The 17,620-nt window shown below is 38.5% G+C and overlaps 1 protein-coding gene across 5 annotated transcripts in view; it reads left to right on the top strand.

The window, feature by feature from the left end:
* The window catches only part of SUGCT (succinyl-CoA:glutarate-CoA transferase), a 307,991-nt gene that overhangs the window by 148,652 nt on the left and 141,719 nt on the right, over window positions 1–17,620 (top strand). The window lies entirely within an intron of this gene.

Raw genomic sequence — 17,620 nt, 5'->3', positions numbered from 1 at the left:
TTTAGATGTAAAAGGTGTTGCTCTCATGACATATCCTTAAATAGATGGTGTAGATAATACAGTCCCACAGCTGGGGACTCAATATATACCCACTCTTTACTATTTGTGTTTCAGCTTGAGGAAGCAATTGTAGCGCACATCACTTCCTATCTTTAACAAATCATAGATCCACCATAGGCCCTGGTCAGGTAACATCATTGCCTGACCTAGTTTACAGATAAGATATGTTTGGCTGTCCTGCAGCTGCACTGCAAGATTCAGTGTGGACATGCGTTCCCTGTGTCACATTTCAGAGGCTGAAGTCATCGTTATCTTAACGTTCTCCAGTTTCTATTGCATTTATGTAAAGTCCTGCATCTGGCACTTTTGGCACTGGTGAGAGTTATGCAGGTTTTCCTGCAGATTGTCAAGATAAATCTCTCCCTTTTCCTCTGATACTTGCTGTATTGTCATCACTGATCCCCAGTCTTGTCTGTTATTCATGGGCTTGTTTTTCATGAGGGAGGACATTAATTCACAAAAATAAATGTGTTCATATAAGCTTCACTCAAGTTAATGTTTCCCATTCAAGAAGACTGCGTGGTCAGGTCCATAACTTCGACAGGACTTTCAGCATGTACTTAAAAGCTTAACTGGACAGGGATGGACTAAACCTTTCCTGAATCAGAGCCATAATTTTTGATGCGTCAGTTACACGACCTATTGCAGAATCTGCTTTGACAGATGGATCTAGCTAATGTGAAAGCCAGAGAAAGGCATCACTGTGTGGAAGCTGGGTATTTCTTATATTTCTTTTCCTCCCCCAGTGTTCATCCTGGCAATAGCATTTACCACTGCTTACTTCTTTTGTATATGTATACATACATATATATAGCATGCATATGTATATATGTAAAGTTTGTGTATATATGTGCATATATATAAATAACAGTAGATTTCTCTACTTGCCTGTTGTTATTAGAACTTTAGCTGTGCTATAGCAGAAAACTTGTTTTCCCTTTACTGTTTAGTGTGAGAATGCAAAGTGTGCTAACGAACCTTGAATGATTTTTTTTAAACAAAATGCTATTGCCTCATCTTTCCAGAAAAAGTAAGATTTAATGTGGAAGCCACACATGTTCTTCATGGCTGCATGTTGCCACTAGTGCTTCATTTTAGAGTATCTGTCCTAGATTACAGTTATCTGTCCCTGGGCAAACTAGAGAACAGGATTAACAAGGAGTTAAGGTCTACAGGAGGAGGTGGAACTGTCATCAGTCGTAGAAACATGGTAGAAATACCTTGTTTGTCTCCGAAGTTTGGGAGACTTTGGTGGCAGAAGAGGCAAATGTTTTGCAGACTGCATCTAAAGATCCACTATGAGTTAAGTTAGTTCAAAGGCATCTGAAAGAGGCTGAGCACCTGATTTTTAGAGACAAGATTTATAGGGAAAAGTGGTAGTTTTATTGGATGAACTAATAAAGTTAGTTTGAAGAAATTTTAAGGAAAATGCATCATTAGACCCTGGTGAAATTAATAGAAGCTGGCAGTGTTCTGTTTCTCAAAATCAGACCATATTGTTGCAGATCGAGGGAGAGACACATTCAGAGAAAATACGCTTTAGGGCAAATGCTTCCCAGTCTAAGGCCTGTGGGCAACATGGTGCCCTCAAGATGCTTGCTGTTGGTAAGAAGAAATGAAAAATCAGGGAAATGCCTTAGTGAAGTATATTTACTAAGTAAAGTATATTTACTGTATTTACTGTTGTAGTAGGGCACATTTTAACCACAGTTCCAAAAAAAAGCAGTTCCCTTCATATTTCATTTTTCTGCTTTTGATGTGCGGACAGTAATCAGTATTTCCATTTACTTTGCCTAGCTGATATTCAGATTACACTTACTAAAGAGCATCAAAATAGAAGGGACATCTTTGTTGCTCAGTGCCATTGGAAAACATCTACTACATGGAAAGCCTGGCAGTCCCAGTTGGTGGTCAGAGCAGAATGGGTGGTTCAGTATGTCAGTGTGCGGTCTTCCCCCCTCTTCTAAGTACTGGCTATGCAATTTGTGTATCCTCCTGACACAGAGAATTTAGGAAGGCCATAATTTTTCAAAGAGCAGTCATGAGGTGTATCTGTGACTTTATATCTAGAATGGCATTCACAAAGGAATGTCAAAAAAGAGAAAATTACTTCATATTGCAATTGTGTCAATCTTACATTTAAATATACCTTTTTCCTGGTCATGGTTGTAAACTCAAAAACCAAATTTCCAGACCTTCTAATATGAAGTCATATCTGGAAGCCATACAGTATTGCTAAGGAACCAAAAATCTTGGGTGGTTAGTGTAGGAAATTTCATAAACAAAGTTGTAAGTGTGTGATGTACTACCACCTTCTCTGTTACCAATTGTTTTCTTGTGATTTCCCACTTTACTGTTCTGGTACCTATGTTTGATATAAGCATATACTTTAAAATGAGATAATCATCTCTATAATGTCGTGTATCTGTTCCGTAGCACTTTCCATCTGTATATCTCAAAGCTCTTTGCTGAAGACAAGTGTCAGTATCCCCATGGAACTTGCCAGGGAATGGAAGCACTGGGGCACTAGACTGACTTTACATCAGGCATGTGGTTGTCAAAACAAGATATGGGATCTGATGTGTTATAAGAGAATACTGCTTGATTATTTTTTTTTCGCACTTTTCAGAGTCTGGGAAGGTACAGAATATTACAAAATCTTACTTGGTGTGGGGTGTTTTTTGTGGGTGTTTTTTTGTCTGCAAACTGGTGAGTTTTAAACCTGCGAGGTCCAACTGGTGTGACCTGAAATTTTGTACAAGTATCACTGAGTTTGTAATAAACCATGGTGGTTTCAATTTGGCTTTTACCATTCATTTTTGAGTTTTCTTGCATTTGAAGCTTGGAGCAAAACAAAAGAGTATGAAAAAAAACTGGCAGAAAGAGTGATTGGGGAATAAAAATACCCAAGCATCACTCAACTTTATAGTATACCTTTCTGTTGGATAAAGAAAGTGCAAGCAGTATGCAAGTGAATCAAAACTATTCAGCAGAGAATTCTGTGTTCTCAGTTCATGTCATGAAGGAAATGAAGAGAGAGAGCGTGTTATGACAACTCTGTCAGGCAGTGACTGATTTTTAACTTATTTTATATTTCATTTTATTCTTTTGCTGAATTTGAATTGAGACCTTCAAATCTACTTTCCTATGAAAACCAGTTTCTTAAAGAGTTGAGTTGACTGTAGAATGTTGGACTGAAATGAGAAACCCGCACTTGGCTTTTGGCTAATACATCACGTAGTGCTGAGATGACACTAGTGTCCAGCTGGAAATATTCACTTCATTGTTCATCCATCGTGATCAGGATGTGTCATGGGGGTTGCCCTGTTTGTTCTATTTTTGTTTCTTTCCTTTTGCCTGCATGGTTAAACAGTTGTAAGTGCATAAATGATAACCGAGGCTTTATCCTGATACATGTCTTGCCTGTGCAGTGTTTTTATCAGTAACACTCTTTTAGGGGGAGGAGAGGAGAATCCTCATTCTGAATCCTAGTCTAGCTTCCACTGGGTTTGCATCCTGCTCCCTTTTCTTGTCCAGGCTATCACATTTATTTCCTTTCTTCACGGGTTTGATTGCCGTATTTGTTTTCCAGCTTAGCAATACAGACAGATGATTACTGCATGCTATTTAGGGGACTGTGGTATCTGATGGATTAAGCATAAATCTGTCTGGGAATATTGTGGTTTCTGGGGGTGATGTACTGTTTAGCATTAGGAAAATTCACTTAACCACACACCCCAAAAGGTAAAAAGGTGTATTAGTTAATAACATACTAACATTAATTTATGATGAGATGATAATTGGAATGTGGCAATTTACAGTTTTTTATGCTTTTGGGTGTGAATATATGCAAGATAAATTCTAGGCATGATTGTAGGGTTAGCTGGTATCATTAACATGCTACCATTGGTGAAGTTTTAGTCTTCAGTGTAATTTTTCCATGTTTTAACCACCATAATGAGCAGTTGGAGCATAACAATATTATTCTTCATGAACATATGAACTACTTCTGTGAGACACAGTTTTCCCATTGTAAAATAGGTACAGTACTTCATAACTTAGTTATGTTTTTAGAATTTATGTATTTGTGTGTATATATAACACTATACATTTTTTTGTCAGAGAAGAATTACTTTAATTTCTTGATGTGAAGTCTTCTTCAATTCACTGGAGGGGGGATTGGTTGGTGGATATTTTTTATTAAGAAATAAATATCTCTGTCTCATTCTCTTTATTAATTTTTCATTTTCGTGAAGCATGAAAGAAGTATGAGAGTTTTTAAGAAGTATGAAAATTATTAATTTTGATCTTACGAAAAAGCAGGACCAATCAGAGAGCAGGTAACAAACTCACCCAGATTTATTTCCTCTACTCAGTTTTGATGAGAAAAAGAGAAATTTACAACAAAAGTAAATGAGCGATTTCCCCTGCAATGGAAATATTGATAAATCCTGACTTCTGCAGGGTGCTGTATGAGGTATTGGTAGTAACAGTTTGAGTGATGTCCTCTGTGTGTTCACCAGTGGAGTAATACCAAAGGAAGGAAGCAGTGCACAGTTGGATAGGGAGAAAATAGAAGGAAAAGAATCCCAAGCTGTGCGAGTTATAACTCTATGGCCTGTGCCAAATTTAAGCAAGAGATAAGTTTAATTTATTGTAGAGCATTATTGATAACTAGCATAGATCTAGAACTCAGTTGCCCACCATTGTACAGAATTAGGATGTTAGCGAAAGTGTGAATGATTAAATATTTCTGGCAGTCTGTAGATGTAGGACATAAGAAAATGTCAGTGGTAATCCCTTTGACCTTTCACTTTACGAATTCTTACACGCTTTAAACCTTTAGGCTGAGAGTTGATGCATTTTCCTTGTGCTTTTGAAAGAAGAGATTAATATACTGCCCTGGTGCACTTAATTAGTAGCAAAACAGCTTTTGTTATGCTTTGTAATATAACATAGCAATGCAACTGAAAGAGGAGGAAAATTGTGGGTAAACACGAATAAATAAGGAAGCGATTAGATGATAATGAAAATTGTTTAGATTGTGATGGAAGTTTCTGTAATCTGCTCATGGCAGTAAGTACAGTTTAATTACTAATGCCAAAAAAGGAGGCTGAACATGGAAGGGAGGGAATTTTTCTACTTGTTACCACTTATGATTTTCTAAAAGCTATCCATATGGGTCCACTTGGTCTGGACTTATAGGCAAGTTGGTCTCCAGCCAGATGCTCCATCTCCTTGAGCTCACACCTCTCTATAGAGCTCTAATGTCCCCCTGAAGAGTACTTTTTTTCCTCTTTTAAACTCTCTAATTTAGATTTGGCAGTTGAAGCATGATGGCAATTGAATGTTTTGAGAACGAGCAATAAATAAAGCTTTAAGGCTTCCATTGTTTTGTCTCTCAGTTGCTGCGCTATGCAGTTGCATAAGCATCCGTAGGCTAATGTAGTGGAAATCAGATTGGATTACATCTGCTAAGGTCACATTTTGGTTAAGATTTCTTTCTTTTTGTTTTTTCTTTTTTTTTTTCTCTTCTTTTTTTATTTTTTCCCTCAAAGATCCAGCTATCCTCATTTGTATCATAAATAGAGAAATGTAAAGGAGGAGTGCTTTATTTTATGAGACAATGTCCAACAAGGAATTGGTTGAATGAAGAAGGTAGAGTGACTAATCTGAACAACATACTCATAATGAAACATGATTTCTTCCCCCTCCCCCCCCCCCCCCCCCCCCCCCCGTATGAATACTATCTAATCCTCCTCTTTTCTTGCACCATGGTAACCTGTTGTTGTGCCTCTGCCTGCTCAATGTTTCATCTGCGTGTCATATGGCTCTTTCAAACTGCGTAAGCCCCGGTCAGCCACAGAGATTTGGGCCTGTTTGTCAAAGCAACCTACCAAGGTAAAAAGCCACTATATTGTGGAAAACACAGGATATCTCTAAGGTGACAGTGTATTCTTTACCCTCCTGCAGAGCTTTGAAGGCAGCAAAGGAGAGCGTCTGGGATTTTTGGCTGCATGTAGTGAAGGTAGCTGGGTCACAGACTCACTTCCAACATCCCAATCCTGATACTGGGGTTGTAACCATCACAGCAGTTGCTTGCATAATACAGAGCCAGAGCTGAGAGAAAGCATGTGTAGATCACTGTTCTGGATGTAGATAGTAAGTGTGTGTATGAAAGACTGGAGGTTTTCTGGTTGGTTTTCTTCTTCTTCCCCTCTTGTGTACAGTGTGTATTGGCCATGTATATATTCAGAAGCTGGAAAATGCTGAGATAATATGTCTGCAAAGCAATACACACAAAATAGCATTCAACTAAAATCAGATCACAAAACTGGGCACATGCAAATTATTTCATGTTCTGCCATGTAATCTCTAAACTGTTTATATCTGTAGATTCTCATGAAGAAACCCAGAAATACTTCTTAAATACCTAGTACAATATAATTTTATCTGATTCAAGATCAAAACTGAGAATCATCAGGTTCCTTCTTCCTTAATATTCTCTAGAATACTCTAATGTACTTATTAAACCCCAAAGGGTAAATGTTAAGTATTATTGCTTTATTATTATTATTAAAAGTTTGGATCATTTTCCCAAATATTTGGACTCCATAAAGTTTGCAAAGCCATATTGGGAATTTAATAACGTACGTACTTGTAAAGTTTTTGACCTTTTCTTCTTTTGATTGCACTGTAACAACCATTCTTATGGTATTCTGGGAATTCTCTTTCTCATTTTATTTAGAAGAAAATGCGCATTAATTTTGAAGGGAAGGGAAGATTTATACCTTTTCTGAAATTCCAGGAACAGTTCAAATCAAGGTTTGACTGAGAATTTTTGCTTCCCTTTTTCTTCCTTTCCTTTCAGGAGTCTAGTTCATCTGAAACCCAGGTTAGAGTTGGAATAAATAAAGGCTGGAAGGGGATGCAACTGTCCTACAATAGAGGGAGGAGAAGTCAAATATGTGCTATTGCATTTCCCCATGCATTGTGCAGGCAAATGCAGCCTTCACACATTCCACCCTTTCTCTCTCTCAACAGATACCACCTAAGGAATGAACTGTATGTTCTCAACGTTTTGCTTTGTTCCTTCTTTATCCAGCATTGCCTGTGCTTTCATGGTTGTGTTCTTGTAGAAAATGTTTGTAGTTTGATTGTGCCATCTCTTCTGCTTTTAGCCACTGTGGACCCTGGAGTGTTCTGAGCCTCTCGAGATTAATTATATTACACAGCTACAAATCCTGTTAGAGACTAAAACTGCTTTGAGTGAAAAAAGTTCAAATTTGTTTTTTCTTTCCTGACAAGAAAGCCGCTGGCAAAAGAAGCGACAGTAAACTTCATAAGTGTTTCATTCTAACATGCCATGGGGATGCTTTTATTCTCAAAGGCAGCCATTTTGTGGTTTCCCTTTCAAAGGGACTAAGCGAAACAATATAAAGATGCACTGTTTGAAGTAAGCATGTCTGCAGAGGGAGCTACTATGCAATAATTGGTGGTTTGGGGGTTTTTGCCAGCCCTTTTTTCTCAAGCCCTAGATCTAAGTCTTCATCAGCGTACCATGCTCCATCTTTGTTTGGGACAGATTTTCATTTCATGTTTCTTTGTCATGGTATAGATCTGACCACAGAAAGTTTTGCCACCTATGGGTTTGACCTGTGTTTCAGTAACACTAATGACTGGTAGTGACCAAGTGAATCAGGTGAAGGCTTCCAGCTATGTCAGCAAAGGACATCTGGGCATCTGCATGTGACAAGACTCTATTCCTGAGTGCTGTAATAGTAGAGGTGAGGTGCAGGGTAAGAAAACTACAGGACAGATAACTGTGAAACATCTGATATGCTGTCAGGTAAATTGACATTTCCTTTATTTCAAGATTATAGGCAAATGGGCAGGACCAGAGGTATCCTGAGTACTTTTATTGTCTTTATGCTCGATTATTTATTTAAGGAAAGAAAACCTCATTCTTCTGATAATTTCCAATGATTTTATAGTCCGTAAGATTCTCCTCTGTATGTGGAAGGACTCTGACAAATCAAGAAACCCATTAATTTTCATTTTGAGGCTTTACAATTGCATAGGAAAGATGGATTGATGGATGTAGACTACCACTCTTGAACAGAAGATGAGGGGAAAAAAATGTTTAAAAGTGATCCCAGGCCTCAGAAAAGCTCCAACTTTACTGTCTGAACCCTGTGCACATAAATAATAAGCTTTTGTTAAAGCCCCAAGGCTTCTAGGTAAAAACTGCAAATCCTGATAAATTGGTCATAATATATAGTCCTCAGAATAGATGACTACAGACTTGGAACCGAAACGTTTTAGCAGTCCATTAGCCATTTTCTTGAATTCAGAGGAAAAGTGAATCAGTGTCAAAATAATACACTATGACTATTTCTTAATGTGAGAGATTTTATTTCATGCTTTGGAAATGGCTTTGGAGAGTGCTGGTAGCAGCCCTTACTTTGGCTGCTGGACTCTGTGCTATCCTGGCAAGATCTTATTTTTTTCCTACTCTATGCAGAATCTTCAACCTCCTTTTTTTTCTTAACTGAGAATCTTCTAGTATAACACTAAGCAAAGGGACGAACATCTGCCACATGCGTTTTGTTCTTTATATTCTCCTGAGGAAGAGATTTGTATCTTAAGAGTAATGTACGATTTCATAATTTTGCTTTTAGACATGTTTTTCTTTAGGTGTATCTTGGGGAGGTAACCTCAAAGATGTTTGTTTTCACATGTATTGGAAAGTGGTGAAAAGGACTGGAGTGTTTAGTTCTACCGAGTGATTATTTAGCTTCCACTGGTTGACACTCCTGTAAACTTCAGGTTGTATCTCTTAATTCTCTGGATGCTGAATGCTTCTTCATGCAAGAAGTGCGTACAGGTATACATCTTGGGATGGTCTAGAGCAATTGAAACTCATGGCTTTTGTGTTACAGACAGAAGATAAGTAGCATAAATATACTTCAGAATCTCATTTAGATGCTACTTAGGCTGATAGAAACGATCACGAGTTGTGGAGCTGACTCAGCAGCCAGTTGTTTAAAGATGGTGCTGCTTCTCTAAGTGCCAGTGCAGTTTTTACATCAAACTTTATGTAACAAGAGTGTCTGATCCACTTTTTAACTGGTCACAGTCATACTTAGAATGAGAATTTGCATGATAGGCAGTGGGTTAGAAGCTAAGAAAGAAGTAGCATCCAAACCAAAGAGACTAAAGGGATTAGAGGGGAGAGTCAGGAGAATGGGGTAAGAGATATTTCCTGCAAACTTTGTTGGTTGTTTCATAAATACTGTGTCAGTGCAATAAGAGTGGTTTCTATGGGTTTAAGAATGGGTCTTAAAACAATATATGCTTCTAGAGGAGAGGTGGCTACTGCAAAAGTTTATCAGAAGCCACTTGCAGCTCGGGAGTAAATATGGAGTGGCCTATAAAGCTGAAAGTTTCTGTCTTCTTTAAACTGCTGTACTGTTGCCAGATAGCCTGATTTATACTATTGGAAACTACAGCTGGTCTGTTCTGTTACTTCCTTTAACTGAAATTTGTATATTGAAATCATCGTTTCACTTCAACTGAGATTGATTTATGATCGTATGTTTGCATAAAGGCAGATAATTGCCATATTTTAAAAATAATAGTAATAAAAAAAATCTTAATTCTTGTTACTGTCCCTTGTGTCCTGGAGGCAGGAACAAAAGAGTTTTACAATGTTTTATTTAAGTAGCATAGAGACTGAGTGATGTTTACCTGTTTTTTAAAGTTAATTTTGCAGGCATTATGGCTATATCCACAAATCATCCATGTTTGCCTTTTCAGAATGTGATTATTGCTCATAAAAGCAGTTTTAATTGAATGCTTATGTCATGAATGGCTTGTAGCATGCTTAAAACTACATGCTTCTATTTATATGACTATAGTTTATTTTTTAGAGCTCCCTGTACAACAATACTGGGAAATTACCAAAGGTTTTCTGCTATTCAGCTGGGTGATTTTAAAAGATATTGCTGTTATATTGGACTATTGGCATTGTTACTTAGGAATAAAAACTTCAGAAAATTATCCCTTCCCCCTTTCAAACAAAGCCACATCTAAAAAGGTCACAAAAGGAAACACACAATTCAGATAATCTCCTTGCTGTATCTGAGATTAACTTGGACACAGATGTTTCAATTTATAGTTTGATCTGGTGTAATATATACATTTAACAAAATCCTGGTTTGTATTGCTTTTATAAACACTCACGTCTGATAAAAGCATGTTGGCTTTTCTGCCATCTACTTGCATCAGAAACCTCTGAGCCAGGGCTTAGAAAGCAGAAGTCTGATGTTCAGAGATCTAAATTAACTCTTCTGTCTTTTGGCTCAACTTTTCTTAGCCTTTTCCCTGCCTTTTGAACGGCAAATCCGTTTGTGGTTTTCTCAATTTAAGCTGCTGTGGATAATTATTAAACTTTGTTGTGGCTGTATTTAAAGATGAGATGATTCAACACTGTTCATTACGGCTCATTTCCGGGCCACACTGTAGCCATTAAATTTCTGAGATGTTATCTGCAAAATCACCAGCATCATTCATACACCATGACTACAGTGATCCCCCACCCCCCCGACTGCTGTTTGCCAGGCGTTGGCCCACCTGCCTGTAAAGGGAAATGGCTTTGGCATGATCAGAGTCTTTTTGGAAGGTCAAGAACAAGCAGTCTTGGTCCTTTTTTCCCAAAAGCAGTTTCCCCTTTATCTGCAAATGGCATTATCTGAAGAATGAATTGTTTCCTCTGAATCACAGCTATCACTTAGAGATAGCTGATTTTTATATCCCAGAGGCAAGTTATCTCGCTTCTGGTTGTGTGCCTCCCACCAAATTTTGGTTGCAAGAAGTGATATTAGGTTTTCTTTAGAAAATAATTCGCAGCTACTTTGCTATTTCCTGCTAATTATCCTAATGAAGCAGGGCACAGTAACCAGAATGATACCTGTTAGCCAGGCAGTGAATTCTGAGAATGTGGAGGATCATATTAAACCTCTTGAAGTTTATCCTCACAATTTAATTGGTACCTGTAATAAAGGAGGCAAATATTGCTGTATAAGGGGAGTTTTATAGGTTTTGGTAAATATATGCCTGTCTGCAATCCTGCCTTTCTGTTACATCTAAAATTGGAGGATTTAATCTTGTAAGCATCTTACTCTGTGCAGGTCTGTTGTTCACCATAGCTGTTACATTTGGTAGTGAGTGCAGAATTGTTCCCATATACCTCAGCTAGGATATGATCACAGCCCTTATGAGAGTTTATGTAACAGTCATACCTCTGAAGGGAGTGGTGGAAACAACAAATCAGTAACTAATGAAAGAATCATCAAAGACTTAAAGGGTAAAAATTAAAATCTGTAAGGATAGTTTCATGGAGTGATATAAAACCACACTTGCTTCGACATGTTGATGGGGGTAGGGGGCAGCAGTAAAAGAAGTGTTTCCCATGCTTCTTTCAAAAGGTAGAAGTACTGCTTTAGTAGTACTCTTGTTATATTTCTACGAAGCTTGTTTGAAAGGCAAAACTTCAGGTAAAAAGCCCCATAACAACTTACTCCTGTGTTCATAAGGCATAGGTTTACTGTGTTGCCTCCTTTAAAACCACACTGAAGGGATGAGTCTTCTGAACCTTATGGCCTGATGCAGACGGCAAGTGCAGGGGTAGAGTAGGCAGCAGCCCAGACCCACTCAGTTCTGGGTTTTGAAGAAGGGTAGATGTTGGTAGTCTGCCATGTTGCTTGGATGGCTTGCAGAACGTCATCATCCTGTCTCCCCTTCCCCACCCATTTGCTCTGCCCAAGTCCAGATCCAGTTGTGGACATGCACAACTGGTGTGGTCAGTCCAGGCTCTGTGCTTAAAGAGCTGTTGAATTAAGAGCTATGCTGACAGCCAGCAGCATGCCAGGCAAGCTGACCATGAGGAGGAAGATCATTGGATGGAGGCCGGGGCTGGAAGAGATGGCCAAAGAAGTGCCAGGAGGGATTTTTATGCTGGTGGTCTTATATTTGAAGTCACCTTATATTTGGGCCAGTACGGTAGTTCTGGCTAAATCCATGAGAACGGCCAGAGCCTACAAGGATAAACCACAATGAGGTGGAGAAGAAAGCATTCAAAATTTGTTTTGGCAGAAATTGGTTAATTAAGTCTGTTTAGCATTACACAAGACTTTAGCTTGGCCAACTTACTATCTTTGTTAAATATGTGGCTTCCCAGGAGTAAATCTGGATGAAATGTCTTTGTGTTGTTTAACTCATTTTGTTCATAGGGAAAACACAGAAATTGTGCAATTATATATATTGGACCAAAGAAATATATATACGTTTGCATTTTCCCATGAAACTCTTTTTCCAGAAAGTAGTAAATCTATGGATAGAGTTGTTGGTTTAAGGCCCTATATGGAAGGAAATGGCAGTATTTTCTTCATGTTATGCCTCATCACCTCCAAAACTGGAATACAGATTCAAACAGCAAAAGCTGAGTGTGATATGTTACTGACTGATTTAAGAACATTGATATATCAAGAACAAGTCAAGACCATCTTCAGCATCTCAAACAGATGAGTTTGGACAAATACCCCACATGTCCTAGCTTTAGCAGCTGTTGCTAGACCTAGCTTAGCTAATATCTCTTCAGGTATTAGTCAGATGATTGAAATAAATTTATTGAGGTTCATGGCTATATTTTCTGACTGTTGAAAAATCTTTCCTGGAGGCAGGGTATGATTCTGCAAAGCCAAATGGGCTTTAAGTATGTATGGAAAGATACAGGAGAATGGGCTTAGAGACATGCTAGTTTTCTTCTCACTGGTATATTGTGTAGCTTACCTTTAGCACACAGACTTAATTAGCTTCAAGGTCTGTTCTTCTTCCCAAATACAAGAATAAATTAATGAAAATATAGAAATAATTTACATTGAAAGGAAATTAATGGTCCAAGGGGAACTTAACAGCAATTTTCTGTCTCGAAATACTATTCTAGAGGTAATTTACAAAGATAATTTGGTCAACTCTGAGTTTGTTTTTTGTTTTTAAATCCTGTCTGTTAAAAATAGAGGCACACTCTGTGTGAATAAACAAACTGGAAAAAGTGGTTTTCAAGTAGTCTGTGGGCTTTCCAAAGTAGCGAATGTAATGAAGAGGTTATCAGAAAGTCAGCTTTACAGATTTAGGGCATAATTCCTCTGGCTCGTCTTGTTCCTCTAGCTATACCAAGAGGCCAAAGAGCTGTCCTTTATTTCAGCCATGGATTTTTGTGATATCAAGGAAAATGTGGGATTCTAATTTTTTCAGTTTCCGGGTGTGTGGCAGTCACATGTTTTCTTCCTCTTCACTCTTCATCTAACAGACTACTAGGCTGAGCACAGGATGCGAACACACACGTTACATTACTCTGAGTTGCACTATCTCAGACTTTGAATATGAAGCAGAAGGAGAAAGCAAGCAGTGCTACTGATTAGTATTACAAAGCTTTTATCATTACCTTGTACAGTGAGTAGACATTCAAGTAGCTGTGTATGTTTATATATGGCGTACATAAGCATCAATTATCAACCCAATGCTCTCTGACTATAAAGCTGACCAAAGTCTTAGTCTAGGTTCTGCTTAATTTGACTCAGCTTGAGTCTTTACCTGTTTTAAGTTTCATGCCTTGTTTGTTTGCTTGTTTGTTTTTAAATCAATTTAGTGCTCAAGTTGTTACAAAGAACTTAGAGTAAAACTGAATGCAGTGATATAAGCATAGAATTTCATATACAAATGAAGAAACTGTTCTGGTAATACTCTTGGTTGCAAATGTAAAGGTAATGAATGGCCACTATACTCTATTTCCCATCTGGTTTTAGCAATCTGTTTCTTTTTCGTTTTCCAAAGTGCACTAGTATCTAAGAGCTTATTTAGCAAGTTTTGATTTTGGTAATTAATGAAACTATCATTTTCTAGTATACATCTGTGGAGCTTTCTGAATTGTTACTGTGTTGCCATGCTTAGGAGAACAGCTTGAGTTAAAGCCAAAGATAGCTTTGAATCATTTGGTATCAAGGTACTAATGAGCTCTGCAGACATTTCAAATACAATTTTTCCCTCTTCAGCCAGGTGTGGCTTAATCCACTCTATTTTCCCTTAAGCAATATGATGTCCAATATATAACTTGCTCCTCATACTGCAAAGAATGTTTCCAAAAGGTTAAAGTCATGCTTTTCACAACACAGAAGAGGCTTTGCTGATTTCTCTTTTCCTGAGGTTAGATTACTCTCCATTTCCACCCTCAAATTTGATAGTCTAACAATAAATATTTTTTCTTCAAAATCTCAGATTCTGAACTATATTAGTTCTTATATTCTGATATGTATGTGTGTGTTTCCTAGCCTTTAACACTGTTTATGAATCAAAGTAAAAAAGCTCCTTCTTACAGGGTTTATGCTTTAAGGATCATTTTTCTAAATTCTAGCTGTGACAATGCAAACAAATTACGTTCAGATTCCAAGCAAACAAATGAAATTTATATAATAATAAATAAAAAGTTATTTTAATAACTTTAATACTGTAATAAAGGCATTGAAGTCATTACAAATGCATTTATCAAGAATTCATTCCTCTTGATGTGCTAAGTGGAAGCATGTAGGACACTAAAAGAATCTTATGTAAATCTTGATAGTATTTACTGCTGCTTCTTAGAGAATGTGTACGTGTTCTGATATTGATTTGTTTGTAGCCACATAGTTAAACTGTAAGATTTCTGGCCAGTAAAATCCTTGCACGCATACCAGTGTGTGAACACATACCTTGCTAGTAAAATCCTTGCACACATACCAGGGACTTTGGTGCTTTGCTTCAGGAGAAGGATGCCAGCTTTTGCCTCAGTATTTCTGATTCATTCAGCAAAACGTAGTTTTGTCAGCACCCAGTTGCCAGAAAGTGTTGTTTCTGCTATTGGAAGCAATTAGTAAGTTTGTTTTCAATACAATGGGGATGCATTCAGCATTTTTTATAACGCTCAATAGCCCTTTATAGCCCACTCATTTTCATTAGAAAATACTCTAGTTACAGTCTGGCTTCTATAAGATGTCAACCAAACTCCTGCTATGGCTTTAATTGCTGTAGTGTGGCAATACTGTGACATTGATCATGGCAGTCACTCCAAGGGTGATGAAATTTGCAATTCAGATTTTCTCTTGGGGAAGTCTTTATGTTTTGCTTCAGACCAAAGTCATGAACTTCCGCTTGTTATAGAATCAGAATGTTTGGGCTGGAAGGGACGTTAAAGCTCATCCAGTTCCAACCCCCTGCCATGGGCAGGGACACCTTCCACTAGAGCAGGTTGCTCCAAGCCCCTGTGTCCAACCTGGCCTTGAACACTGCCAGGGATGGGGCAGCCACAGCTTCTCTGGGCACCCTGTGCTAGTGTCTCACCACCCTCACAGGGAAGAACTTCCTAATGTCTAATCTCAATCTCCCCTCTGTCAGGTTAAACCCATTCCCCCTTGTCCTGTCAATACAGGCCCTTGTCCAAAGTCCCTCTCCAGACTTTTTGTAGCCCCTTTAGGCACTGGGAGCTGCTCTCTAAGGTCTCCCCGTAAGGTCTCCCTGGAGCCTTCTCTTCTCCAGGCTGAACAACATCTCTCAGCCTGTCTCCATAGGAGAGGTGCTCCAGGCCTCTGATCGTCTTCATGGTCCTCCTCTGGACATGCTCCAGCAGGTCCACATTCTTCTTCTTTTGTGAGTCCCTGAGCAGTACTCCGGGGGGGGGGTCTCACCAGAGTGGAGCAGAGGGTGAGAATCCCCTCTCTCAATCTGCTGCTTATGCTCTGGGGATGCAGCCCAACACACAGTTGGTTTCTGGGCTGCAAGTGCACTCTTCTGGCTCATGGTTGAGCTTCTTGTCAACCAGCATCCCCAAGTCCTTCTCCTCAGGGCTGCTCTCAGTCCAGGCTCTAGCCAGCCTGTATTTGTGCTTGGGATTGCCCCAACCCAGGTGCAGGCCCTTGCACTTGGCCTTGTTGAATTTCTTGAGGTTTGCACAGGCCCACCTCTCTACATCCCTCTGAATGGCATCTCTTTTCTCCATCCTGTCACCTGCACCACACAGCTTGGTGTTATTGGCAAACTGAGGTGAGGCTGACTGTCCTGATGTTCCATGGGTCTTCCTTTTTTCTCTTTTTAAGAATGGGGGTTATGTTTCCCCTTTTCCAGTCTTTGAGAACTTCACTGGACTGCCAGGACTTCTCAAATATCATGGGTAGTGGCTTAGCTACTTAATTAAGCAGTTCCCTCAGGACTTGTGGATGCATTTCATTAGGTCCTATGGACTTGTGCACCTTCAGGTTCCTTAGGTGGTCTCAAGCCTGATCTTTTCCTGCAGCAGGCAGCTCTTCATTCTTCCTGTTGTCTTGGTATAAACACATAACTCCACAAAGCACCTGCATCTGCTAAAAATACCTCATTGAAGCAAACAAGACAACGAATCCTTTGGATGGGTATCCATTGAATGTTTTGCCAACCATGTTTCCTTTAGTATTGTCATTTACTAGTTTAAATGTGGCAGAGAAGTTTCTTTCATTCGTTCTGTACCAGCCAAGGTGTCCATCCACAATGACAGATGCCTTGTTAAAAGGATTGCATGTACAAATCAGTATCTTCAGAGCACTTAAAATTATCTTCAGAGTACTGAAAATCTTCTTAAGTACCTCCATATATCAAGAAATATTGTTGTTATTTAATCAACTACCTGTCTTGAATGAAATGAGTTCCCACCCAAGGAAAAATAACCTCATGTCAGGATTATTTTGTTTAACTGCCATCATTCATATTTTTTTTCCATAGGTACAAGGTTCATGTCTTGGAATTCGAGGTGAGATGTTTTCCTGTACTTCTGTTTCCCATTGTCAGTGATAATTCCACCGATAACAGAATAGCATACCCTTTGGGTGGGGAAACATGTTTGTGTTTCACTAGAAATGTTTGGTTAACAGAAGCACAAGAAACTAAACCACAAAATCTAAAAAGGGAAGTTTAAATGTATTTTTTATAGGAGCGGATCTGTAATAAAAACAATAAAATCCAGTGTTTAAGCTTTATAGAAATAATTTAATGACCAGCTGCAGCAATAAACACCTTTCCGTTTTGATTGGGTCTTAACTCCTCCATCCAGTGATTAATTGCTCCATGAAAGACAAACACATTACATTATACCTTAAGTATAACATCCTGTTTTAAAGATTCCACTAGTGCAGTTTAAATGTTTTTGATCCTGTTCAGACTTTAAAAGGATATTTCAAGAATCCTCCATTTATCATTACTTCTTGCATATATTCAGGACCAATGCAATAATTGGCCAGAATTTCCTTTCTCATGTTCAGCTTTGGCCTTGCTTGCATTTGTATTCCACTTAGATAGAGTGTAATGTAATATTGTGGTATCGGAACTTGTTTTCATTGGAAACACCTTGGAAAGTACAGGATGAAGATTGGATTTTATTTAAATTGTGGGAAAAAAGTAGAACTTGATTAAAAAGTTCTGTAACTGCTTTCTGTGCAGG

Source organism: Strigops habroptila, chromosome 1 (assembly GCF_004027225.2).
Source record: "Strigops habroptila isolate Jane chromosome 1, bStrHab1.2.pri, whole genome shotgun sequence".
NCBI classification, from domain to species: domain Eukaryota; kingdom Metazoa; phylum Chordata; class Aves; order Psittaciformes; family Psittacidae; genus Strigops; species Strigops habroptila.
This window is presented reverse-complemented; position numbering and strand designations above follow the sequence as displayed.